The sequence below is a fragment of the Gopherus evgoodei genome, chromosome 15, assembly GCF_007399415.2.
Source record: "Gopherus evgoodei ecotype Sinaloan lineage chromosome 15, rGopEvg1_v1.p, whole genome shotgun sequence".
NCBI lineage: Eukaryota > Metazoa > Chordata > Testudines > Testudinidae > Gopherus > Gopherus evgoodei.
The window spans coordinates 3,134,875-3,145,665 of NC_044336.1; the positions used below are offsets into that span (position 1 = coordinate 3,134,875).

General features: G+C 52.1%; 1 long non-coding RNA gene across 1 annotated transcript; it reads right to left on the reverse strand.

Moving 5' to 3' along the window:
• Nucleotides 1-7,633: 7,633 nt before the first annotated feature.
• On the reverse strand, nucleotides 7,634-8,898 carry LOC115635708. Its single transcript, XR_003996668.1, has 3 exons — nucleotides 8,869-8,898; nucleotides 7,861-8,007; nucleotides 7,634-7,718 (listed from the first exon to the last, which is right to left on the reverse strand). It is a non-coding gene; the product is annotated as an uncharacterized LOC115635708 (long non-coding RNA).
• Nucleotides 8,899-10,791: the final 1,893 nt, after the last annotated feature.

Here is a 10,791-nt window from a genome sequence, read left to right on the forward strand (position 1 = left end):
TCGGGGCCAGGAGGGAGGCTGTGGGGCTGCAGGGGCCAGTGATCAAGCAGCAGTTTGATGAGTTTGCATGCCAGTTCCCCCAGATGGGCCCATGGAGGGGAAGGGGAAGTTTGTGTTACCGGGTTGCCACTTCCTACTTGGAGGGATTAGTTCAGGCACCTCTGCAGCAGAAAGCAGCTCAGTTGCTGCAGCCGCTGTGGTGCAGACATGGCTGAGCAAGAAGGCATCGCAGGGTAGTCAAGGGCCAGCAGCTGTGATTGTCTCTCAGCTGCAGGCCCCAGCCCAATACACAATGGATTTTCTTCTGAGGGACCAGCACATGGGAAAAACAGTGAGGCTGTTTTCGAGGACGTGCCTCCCTATGCAGGGGAGCCAACTGTTGCCTCATCTAGGCAGGACTTGCAGAAGACGGAGAAGGCAGGAGGGGCTTTTCCCAGCCTGACATGCCTAGAACCCTTGGAAGCAGCAGGGTGAGACCAGGCTGTGGAGTGGGATAGGGCAGGAGTGTGGCCAAGTTTCAGGACTTTCAGGACTTTCAAAGCTCAGTACCTCCCCAGTCCTTCAAGAGTCAAGTGACTGCCATGTTGTCCCTGAAGGGGTTAAACTAGAAGACCAGAGTGACCATGGCCAAGGTGGGACTCTGAGGAAGTGTGTGTAAGGGTGCATCTACACTGCATCACATAATGGCTCCAGGAGGGGGAAGGCAGCAGGGAAAGGCTCTTGGAGGAGGAAGGCTCTTGGAGGGGGGAGGCAGAGGAGGGGGAAAGACTCTGGGAGAGGGGAGGCAGAGGAGGGGGAAAGCTCTGGGAGTGGGGAGGCAGAGGAGGGGGAAGGCTCTGGGATGGGGGAGGCAGCAGGAAAAGGCTCTGGGAGTTGGGAGCAGGGCCAGCTCCAGTCACCAGCTAAAGAAGCAGGTGCTTGTGGCGGCCAATACAAAGGGGCGGCACATCCAGGTCTTTGGCAGGAATTTGGCGGCGAGTTCCTCAGTCCCTCTCTTCCTCTTTGAGCTGCCACCGAAGAGTGGAGTGCGATTGCACTACTGTGGCTTTTTTATTTTTATTTATTTTTTTTTCCCCGCTTGGGGCAGCAGAAAACCTGGAGCACCAGGGCTCACAACGTTAACAAATAATTTGTCTGGAAAGAACTACGAAGACTCCGTTTTACTGGCTCTTCACTCTACTAGAGGTACTGATCTGGGAGTGACAGCTGAAAAGCTTTTCCCAGTACCTGGTTCTTTTCTCCTTGCTACAGACTTCAGCTTTGCTGGCTGCAGACTTGTCTGGTAAGGCTATGAACTGAGACCTTCTGAAGTATTTAGTACCTTTATACAAGGCTCTAGTGAGGCCTCATCTGGAATACTGTGTGCAGTTCTGGTGTCCCATGTGTAAGAAAGATTAATTCAAACTGGAATAGGTGCAGAAAGGGCTACTAGGATGATCCGAGGAATGGAAAACCTACCTTATGAGAGGAGACTTAAGGAGCTTTGGTTGTTTCGCCAAACAAGACAAAGGCTGAGGGGAGATATGGTTGCACTCTATAAATACTCCAGGATCTGCAGCTGCTGACACCTATATGGTGAATCCTCCAACTCATCACCAAACAGCTCTTCCACATGCTGCAAACTGGCCTCACTGGCTATGTAGGAGAACAGAAACCCTTTCTTACACGAGAGTCTCTTCAATGCTGCACTCTTTGCATAGCTTTCAGAGGTCACTGTGAAACACGACTACCCTGCTCCTAGGAGTCTCTCAAGGAGCTGCCTGCGCAGTCACTTGGCACCCACCAGTAATGGTCTCTGACAGTGGCATTGCAGAGGGAGCTTAGCAGACTGTCCCTTCTATGACTTCCTGAATTGCTGCCAGGACTGATTCTAAGAGAAGAGCAGATTTCTCCTCTGCACTGGGGAGATTCCCATAGGAAAAGCAGCTGTGGTGGGGGAGGGGGCAATACAAGCACTATCCCTTAGCCCTTGAATAGCAGCAACCAGTACTCTGGGAACCAAGGGACTGGTGTGTCTTGCTGGGAGAGCAGAGCTGGAAAGCAGAAAAGGGCATTGGAGGAATCGTAGAAAAGTCAGTGTCATGGCTGGGTCATGGTCAGCCAGACCTAGTGGTCAAAGGCAGAGTCCACACTCAGAAGACAGGAGTCGAGAGTCAGCTGGGTCAGGATACTGGAAAAGCAGAAGCAAAAAACCAAATTGTGTTCAGACCCTCAAATCAGATGAGTCACAGCGAGTCAGGATGCCAGGAAACCAAGCCTGGGCAGTGGGAGCAGGAACAGCTAACACATGGTCTAGAAGACAGGGGAGCTTGGGTGTTCAGCTTCTTGTTCCTGCTGTTGGTCTGAGGAGGTCCCGGGGGCCAATTAGCTGCTCTGGGACTCTGCCAATAGGCCTCAGAGATGGAGCCTCAAACTGGGTCTGGACTTCGTAAGTCCTAGGTAAGCAGTTGTTAGTAGGCTTCCAGGTGGCCTCCTGGAGAGTGGCTGCTCCCATGAACCCTGCAGACCCGGATTAATGACCCATGGGTCATGACAGTGAGTGATCTCTCCCTGCTCAAACCTCCTGCAGGAAACAGTCTCTAGGATCCCGGACACATCCTCTGAGAATTAAAAAACAAAGTCACAATGACAACTAGGCTATGTAACAGGAGCCCCCTCTTTGTTGCAGCAGCCCCAAGTGCCCAGAAGAGTGAACGGTTCATACCTCCAGGAGGTGCATGGGATCTTCCATCTAAGCCTCAATGGGACCTATGTTGCTTGGTTTGACAGGATGAGATCATCTCTCCCCACTGCTCTCTGAGCTGGGCTGGCTGCAGCATACATCTGTGTAAGAGCCTGGGACAGAGACTGAAAGAGAGATGTTACAGTCAGGGTCCAGGCACCCTAGAAGGAAAACAGAGGGTCTGAAACCGAAAGGCTAAGCAATCAAATCAGCAGATTAGACAGAGAATTTTTGTACCATACAGGGACATCAGATAAGGTCCGTTAGTGTAGAGCTGATAAATGAAATTGTTTTTAATTGTTCACTTTATTAATGTAACTTCTGTTCACCATTCACTGCACTTGCCTACAATATAACTTCTGTTTACTGTTTGCCAGCCACTACACTTGTCTATATTGTAACTTCTGTTCACTGTTTGCCATATTGTAATTCAAACTCCATTTTAAAACGCTCATTCCATTTTGTAAGAGCTTCCTCCTACCTTCATTTTTGCAAATCCTGCTGTACTCTTATTAGTTTAGTTTAGATGTGTGACTGAGGTATGTATGGATGATGGAATCAACCTCCAGCCCCAGCCTGTCCTGATGAAATAAAGTTCAAACCCACCGGCTGAAGATGCAGACAAGAGCCTTAACAAAGTAAGAAGTGTCCACCCTAAAAAGAAAAGGTACAATAGAAGGAAGATCAAAGCCAGGTCCCAGGCTGAAAGTCATGTCTGCAATTGACGGGTGATCAGTCACCAAACCCAGAGGCAGTGTGACACAACAAGACCTATAGACTCTGGATTCAAACTGAAGCCTACAAAAAGGATGGGTGAGATGAAAGACTTTGGAGGATAACATTCTGCTGCCAACATGGAAGGGCATCGGTGCAGGCCCAACAGAGACCCAGCTCGTCCTTGTGCCCAGCTTTTCTGGCCAGTTACCACCACAAGCTACGAACTTAAGCTGCAAAATCAAGCCACGAACTCAAGCTATGTCCAGGACTGGTAACTATGCAGCAGCTGCAGAACATCTGATGGATGTGTGTGAATGTGTGTGTGTGAATGTGTGTGTGTGTATAGGTATTAGGTATAATGTGTGTGTATAAGGATTAAGATATTAGTTATTGGTCATAAATCAAATTGTTATTATAATAAATATGGCATCTTTGTCTTGCCCCCTGAAAAGATCCTGTGTAGTTTTGTCTGTATAACATTAGGAAAGCTGAGATGTTAGTCTGGAAACTGCTAAGGCCAAGATTGTGACTCTTAAGATTCAGTTTTAGTCACTACAAAGTGTGTTTTGTTTTGTTTTGTTTGTCTGTTTGAATTTTGTCTCAAGCACCTCAGTGTTGTGTGTTTGAGTGAAGTGTGAGTCTCCAGCCTAACAGGCTGAGCTTTGCCGTTTCTTTGAAGGCAGCGAATAATTTCGGAGTGGCGCTGGGCACAGAGTCCTCTGGCAGTTTACCAGATATCTCATTTGAAGCCCAAAGAGAACAAAGGAGCATGAGAGATTCAGGCCCCACTGACCCATGGGAACTTCCCATAGAAGAGGCTACACAGTGCTCCAGACACAGCCAGCAGGATCCCTCCCACAAGCTGGGCCTTGTCCTTCCCCTCCTAGCCCCACAGCTTCTTCCCCATCCCAGCCTCAATAACCCCTCCCATCTCCCTGGTCTCCCCACCCACTCTCCAATACCAGGCTTTTTCCATAATGGAAGCAGCTTTGTACCAGAGTTCACTCACCACTAGATCCTGGCCAGGCCTCGTCTCACAGCTTTCTAGCTGGGCTAGCAACCCCGTTGATAGTCACTCTTGCAGTTTGTTGGCTGGGAACTCAGCCCTCCAACAATGTGACTGTCCTTTAGTCCACTCCTTCCTGGGTCATGCTCCTTCCAAACAAAGTCCGAAAATGTCTTGAACAGTAACAAGGCCTTCCACCGTCGTGGGGACCTCTTTCTCAGCCTGATTTCGGCTTGATCTGCCCTTCTTGGGTTTCTATGGTCTTCTATGTCCCCTTTCTTAGGGACAGTGGGAGAACCCAGTCCTATCCTGGACTCCAGGTTTTGGCCCAAGGCCATATACTGAACAGCTAGGTCTGCTTCTGTACTTTTGCTGCTGTTTTCCCTTGTTTCCTCCCAGGTGGGGCTCACTTGGTCATCAATTTGGCCTAGCTCCAGGCTTCGCAGCCATAGGCCAAGCCACCCTGTTATATACCCCCTCCTCCTTAAAGTCTGGCCTAACCCGGGGGCAAGTTCTACTCTTGTCCAATCTTCATCCCTCACCATCTCGTCGCTGTCACCGGCTATGCACTCGTACAGCCTGGGTGTGCGGCATCTCCAGCTCCCCAGCCAGCTCGCTCACCAGAATTCAGAGGCCATCCTTCTCTTCTGCAGTATCCCAATGCTCTTCCTGCAGCCACTCATTCTCACTAACAATTGCTTGCAGAGAGCCTTGTTCTGAAGCCACTAGCTTCTTCTGTAGCCTTTTTTCTGCTGCTGCTGCATCCCCCAAAACCTTTTCCATCAGGGTCTGAGCACACACCACTGCTCAGTTCTCGTGCCTGATTCATCTCTGTGCCAATCATTTCATCCTTCACTGTCCCTGCAGCACCCAACAGATGTGTTGGAGGAGAGTCTGCAAGATCCACGGCCATCTCTGCCATCTCCACCTAGCCTGCCTCGTGTGTCTTTGTCCAAGAGGACACTTTCTCCTTTCTTTCTATCTTCTTGGGGCCCTGGCCCCTCCTTTTGCCACTCAGGAATTTCCTATGCAGGCCAGGTCTTTCGTTCTGGCCTGCTTCGCTGTACCAAAACCAAAGAACTTTTGTTCTCATCTTGGCATTAGGCTATGCTTGTACACTTTCTCATGCCCTGCTCTCCTGGGCTATCCTTCTCAGCACAGCCCCAGCATGCTCGCCAAGTCTGCTCTTTTGTCCATCGGCATAGCAGGTTGATTTCCCTTTGCAGGATCTCTCACAGGTATTGCTGCTGCTCTCTCTTAAGATTACCAGCTGCATCAGTAGCTCTGCCAGCACTTCCTTCTGCTTCTGTTGGAGCTGCTGGAATAACCCCGAGCCCTGCTTTGGCTGCTTAACCAGTCCCTGGAACTCATATGGGAAATCCCACTTGGGGGGACGAGCCTTCCTTCAGTAACCAAGACTTCCATGAGCCCTCATGGATGACAGGGGAATTCAATCCTGCTGACTATGCCAACAATAAATGAATCTACTCATTGTTAGGTGCCCTCTGGTCCTCCATCGATGGTCACTCCAACACCATGACAGTCTCTCTGCCTGATAATTCGGCCCTCTGGCTGGCTCTCCACCTTTAGTCCATGCTTCTGGGGCTCATCTTGTCACACACTGAAAATCCAAAGAGGTTTCCCCAGAGAAAAAGGTTCTTCTGCTCTCGCTGGGGCTCTGGCTCAGCCTGCAGCTCCCTTGCTGGGTTTGATAACCCTCTCTGGGTGTGTATGCCCCCTTCTTTGGGGCCAGTAAAAGAACCCGGTCTCACCCTGACACTGGTAGCAGCCCAGGGCTCTGTACTCAACAGCTAGGGCTGCTCTTTTCTCTTTGCTGCAGGTTTCCCTGAGCACATCCTACCTCTCTTCTCAAGTTCCCTTCTAGGCTTTCCTTGCTGCTTTCAACTTCCTACCTAGTTCTCCTTCCAGTTCATAGCCCAGCTAGGCTTTATCGCCGCTGGTGTCTGGTTCTTTCGGGGCCAATACATGTTTCCTCTGAGGTAGGACTCATTCTGTAATCAGTTTGGCTAAGCCCCAGGCTCTGCAGCCCAGGGGAAAGCATTCTCCTTTCCCTGTTACAGACCTGCGCTGCCCAGTCCTGCTCTTCTTGGATTGAGGTAAGTCTTGCCCACATGCTCAGGGTTTAGCTGATCGCCATATTTGGGCTTGGGAAGAAATTTTCCTCCAGAGCAGATTGGCAGAATCCCTGGGGGGGGGGCACGGTTCACTTGCTGGAGGATTCTCTGCACCTTAAAGTCTTTAAACCATTATTTGAGAACTTCAATAGTTCAGACATAGGTTAGGAATTTTATTACAAGAGCGAGTGGGTGAGATTCTTTGGCCTGTATTGTGCAGGAGGTCAGACTGGATGATCATAAATGGTCCCCTCTGACCTTAAAGTCTAGGAGTCCATGAGTTCAGACCTCTCCAGTTCAGACCTGATTTCCAAAGGGGCTAAGTTCACAAAGGCTCGACTGGCTGCAGTTGGAGTTTTGCTGGTTCTGGTGACTCTGACATTCATCATTCAGAGGCTGACAGGTTTGTTGAGGGGATGGTGAAACCCCATTGCTGATCAGAAGGAGGTCGGAGTCAAGTCTCTAGGAGCTGAAGGTTCGTTTGTCCTGCTGTGGGAAGTGGAGCTGGAGAGCGGCGATGTTATGTGAATGAGACTGCATGATGGACTTGGAAACTGAAGGATGGGAGCCTCCTCCCAGAAATGCTCCCAGGAGAACAGGTTTGAGGACATCTCTGAGGAGCCTCTTGCTAGGAAAAAAACAAGAGTGGCACATTGATTGAGATGTCTCTGTCCCAGGGATGGGGGAAGCTCCCAACCAGGCTATGCAGCAGGAATCCCATTTTTCCCCCAGGAGACCCCTATACCCAAAGAAGTAAATGGCTCTTACCTCCATGGGGGAGCAGGGTCTTCCCTCTCAGCCTCTTTGAGAACTAGCACTGGTTGGTTTCATAGGACAAGGTGACCTGTCCCCACTGCTCCCTGAGGTGGCTCAGTTTCTGACTGCACCCATCTGGGAGGCTGTCACACCCCCCAGGGCCTAGAAGACAGGTGGGGAGGAGGTTCCTATTCATGTCATCCTCTGAGAGCCCATAGAAGGGCCAAAGGAAGAATAAAGGGCAGGAGGTGAAGCAGGCCCTGAGCCTCTGTCCCATCCTCACCTCCCCAAATGTGGAGCTTCCTGAGCTTCAGTTGGGCAGACAGTCTGTAGCCCTGACACAAAGGTCCTTCTGCGCCATATGGGGCAGGGAGATCTCTGCCTGGGAGCACGGGGAATGGGATGGGAGTCAGAGCAAGGAAGTTTGGGGTCATAGGGAAGGACCCTGGTCAACAAAGAGGTGAGACAGGGGCCTCCATTTCCCCTTCCACTAGCCCCCCATTTACAGTGAGACAGAGCAGTACCTGCAGCAGGGAGCGGGAGTTGCTGAACATGGGAGGGGAACCTTAATGGCATCAGATGAGTCGCAGCCTTTGCAGCACCTCGGGCACCTGGTGCAAGTGCCGGATTAGGCGGAGCTGGCACATCACCTTGGCTGTGACATCCTCCAGCTGCAAGGGAATGAGAACGTGTCAGAGACTGAGACACTGCCCAGGAATCAGGGAGGATTAAGGGCACCTGGAACCAGCACCATTTCTGCCCAGCAGCTCCTCATGTCTGAGTGGTGGATTCACCCTCCTGATCCCCAGGATGGAGGCTTGTTGTCCTCTCTAGTGACCTCCAATACCAACTACCCTCCTTGTAGGGTTAGCTCCTGCCACCTCCCCCTCAGTGACCCTGACAGCTGTTCCACCTCCAACCCACCTGGGGACACTGCTCAAGTTCAAAGAACCCTCCTCTTCACCCTACCTCCATCCCCACCCAGGTAGGGCAGGGAGGGAGGCAGGAGGGATTCTAACAGCAGTGAAGTGGGATGGGGGGAGGTTGAGACCTTTTCCCAAGTCACCCCAGAGACAAATGCTGAAGCCACAGGATGGCCCTGGTGAAGGGGGCAGGTCAGCAGCCCCTGCTAACTTAATCCTCCCGTTCTCTCTAGAGTGGGTGCAGCCCTGCCAGCAGCAGGACAAGCTTCCCCCACCATGTGCCTCAGAACTGCCTGGCCAGTCTCCATCACCATCAGTCCTTGGCCTCCCAGGCTGCCAGTGATGGGAGCAACTCTGGGTGGTGGCTCGGGTGACATAGACACTAGGCCATGGGGAAATGGGTGCAGCTCTGTGGGGCAGGAAAGGTTCACAGAGGGCACTTAGGGGACTCTCCTGCCCTTCCCAGGAGTGATAGCAGAGCATCACATCCTAAGAACAGAAGTGTCCCCTAGGCTCTTTGCTCCCAGGCCAGCGAATGGTGATAGGTGATAGGACAGGAATGAGGCCTGGGCCCCGCCCCAATCTCCTGAGTCTAATGCAGCCGCTTACCTTGTCCCCCATCAGTTGCTGGGCTTCCCCCAGGATCGAGTATGTGAGGAGCAGCCCAGCTTGGCTGACATGCAGCAAGGGGTCATGGATTGCCAGCATTGCTGTCTGGAGGAAGTATTTTCTCTGCCCCTCAGAGAAGAATTTTCCAAAGACCTAAAACCAACAGGACACAAGGATTTAGCAGATTGCCCTTGTAGCTGCAACTTGGGTCAGTGACAATGTGCTTCTTTGGAACAGTGGCTGAGGTTCAGATACCCTGCCATTCTCTGGGTCTGGAGACATGAGGGGGGCGCATGTGGTCCATACTGGCTCTGGAGCTCATTGTGTCCCCTACCCAGTTCCCAGGATAGGGCATTCTGCTTCCTGACTGGCAATGGAATTGGGCAAACCCCACCTCCTTTCTCTGCTTCTACAGGGTGCAGGGAATTAAACAAGGCTCTGATCAAGCAATGGTGACTGACTGACCCAATGCTCTCCTCTCAGACACTTGAGGATCAGCCAAGGGGGACAAGGAGCAGAGAGAAACCCAGAGCCATAATCCTCTATTAACTCACCCACCCGGGGATTCTCCTTATGCCACGTAGCAATGGCTCCATGTAAGACACTCAAATCACGGCAACTAGCGAGGTTCCAATGTGGGACCTTTAGCACCAACCTGTCCCACTGAGTGCTGGATGAGGAACTCTGAGCTGGAAATAAGGAGTGGGTTCTTGTCCTGTCTCCAGGAGGCATCCACTGCATGGACCTCAGCCAGCCTCACTCCCTGAGCTGTGTCATGCCCTGCCACAGTGTCCTTACCTCCCCCACCCTGGCTGTGTTTTTATTGCCCAGGAGCCTGCTGTCCTGGTGCCAGTCGTGGCACCACAGATCTTCTGCCTTGTGTATGGTCAGCCCTGGAAGAGAGAGAGAGAGACATTTTGATCATTCTGGTTGCAGTTTCTATGTCCTTCCAATCCCATTGGTGGCTGCACAGTGGAGTGGAGAAGAACAGAGGCAGAGAGAGACTTTTCCTCCAGCTGGGGTCAGGCTGAGAGAAATCGTCTGGGGTCCCATTATCCACCTGTGGTCACTCTCAGTCTCCTATTGGGTTCCGTGCCCCAGCGGGTTCATTACCCCCCTATTGGAGCAGAAGCTGGTACAGCCGGTAAGTCCCCTCCCTGGCCTACCAGCTGATGTCCTTGTCTGGGTCACTGACAAACAGAGCCAGCTGTGCCACTTGGTGACCCATCCTAGGGAACTCTGCTGAGATCTAATGGAGGGGAGAGGAGAGGAGACTCCATCAGCAGTTTCCTGTCAGCTCCCTGTCCCCTCTGGGCCAGAAGGCTCTTTCCCCTTATCCCCTCTGAAGGAGATGCTGGGGGAGAGAAGATAGACCCTTCATTTGCTCTGCTGCCAAGGGGGCCAGGAGCTGCTTTGGGATGCCAAGCAGGGGCTGGAGCATGGTCCCCTCAAAGGCCCAGGGACAACACTTGACTAGGACAAGAAGAACTTGACTCAAGCCTATCTCATTCCTCGCTCTGACTCTGCCTCCCCAAGAGGAACACTCCGAACCCACAGCCCCTGCAGCAGCAGATCCTACAGCTCATTGGAGCCAGCCTGCCTACGCCTGGAGTCAGGAAGCTGGGGTCAGAGGTCACTTACGTCAAACTCAGGGAGGGTGACTGCGTATCTGAGCAGGGCCGTGCTGCTCCTAATGGCCCTGGCTCTCTCCTGGGACACCCTGGACACCATCCAGAGGTTGACATGCTGTGGGGAAAGGAGGCAGGTCAGGATCAATGGGCAGGTGGTGCTTTGTAAATGAGCCCCACCCCCCGAGTCCCAGGGGCCCGAGATATTATGTGCAGGGGGGAATAGCTGAGTCATTGATCACAGCACTTTAGAAGGGGATTCTTTCCCCCAGGACACAGCTTGTATCCTGCAGGT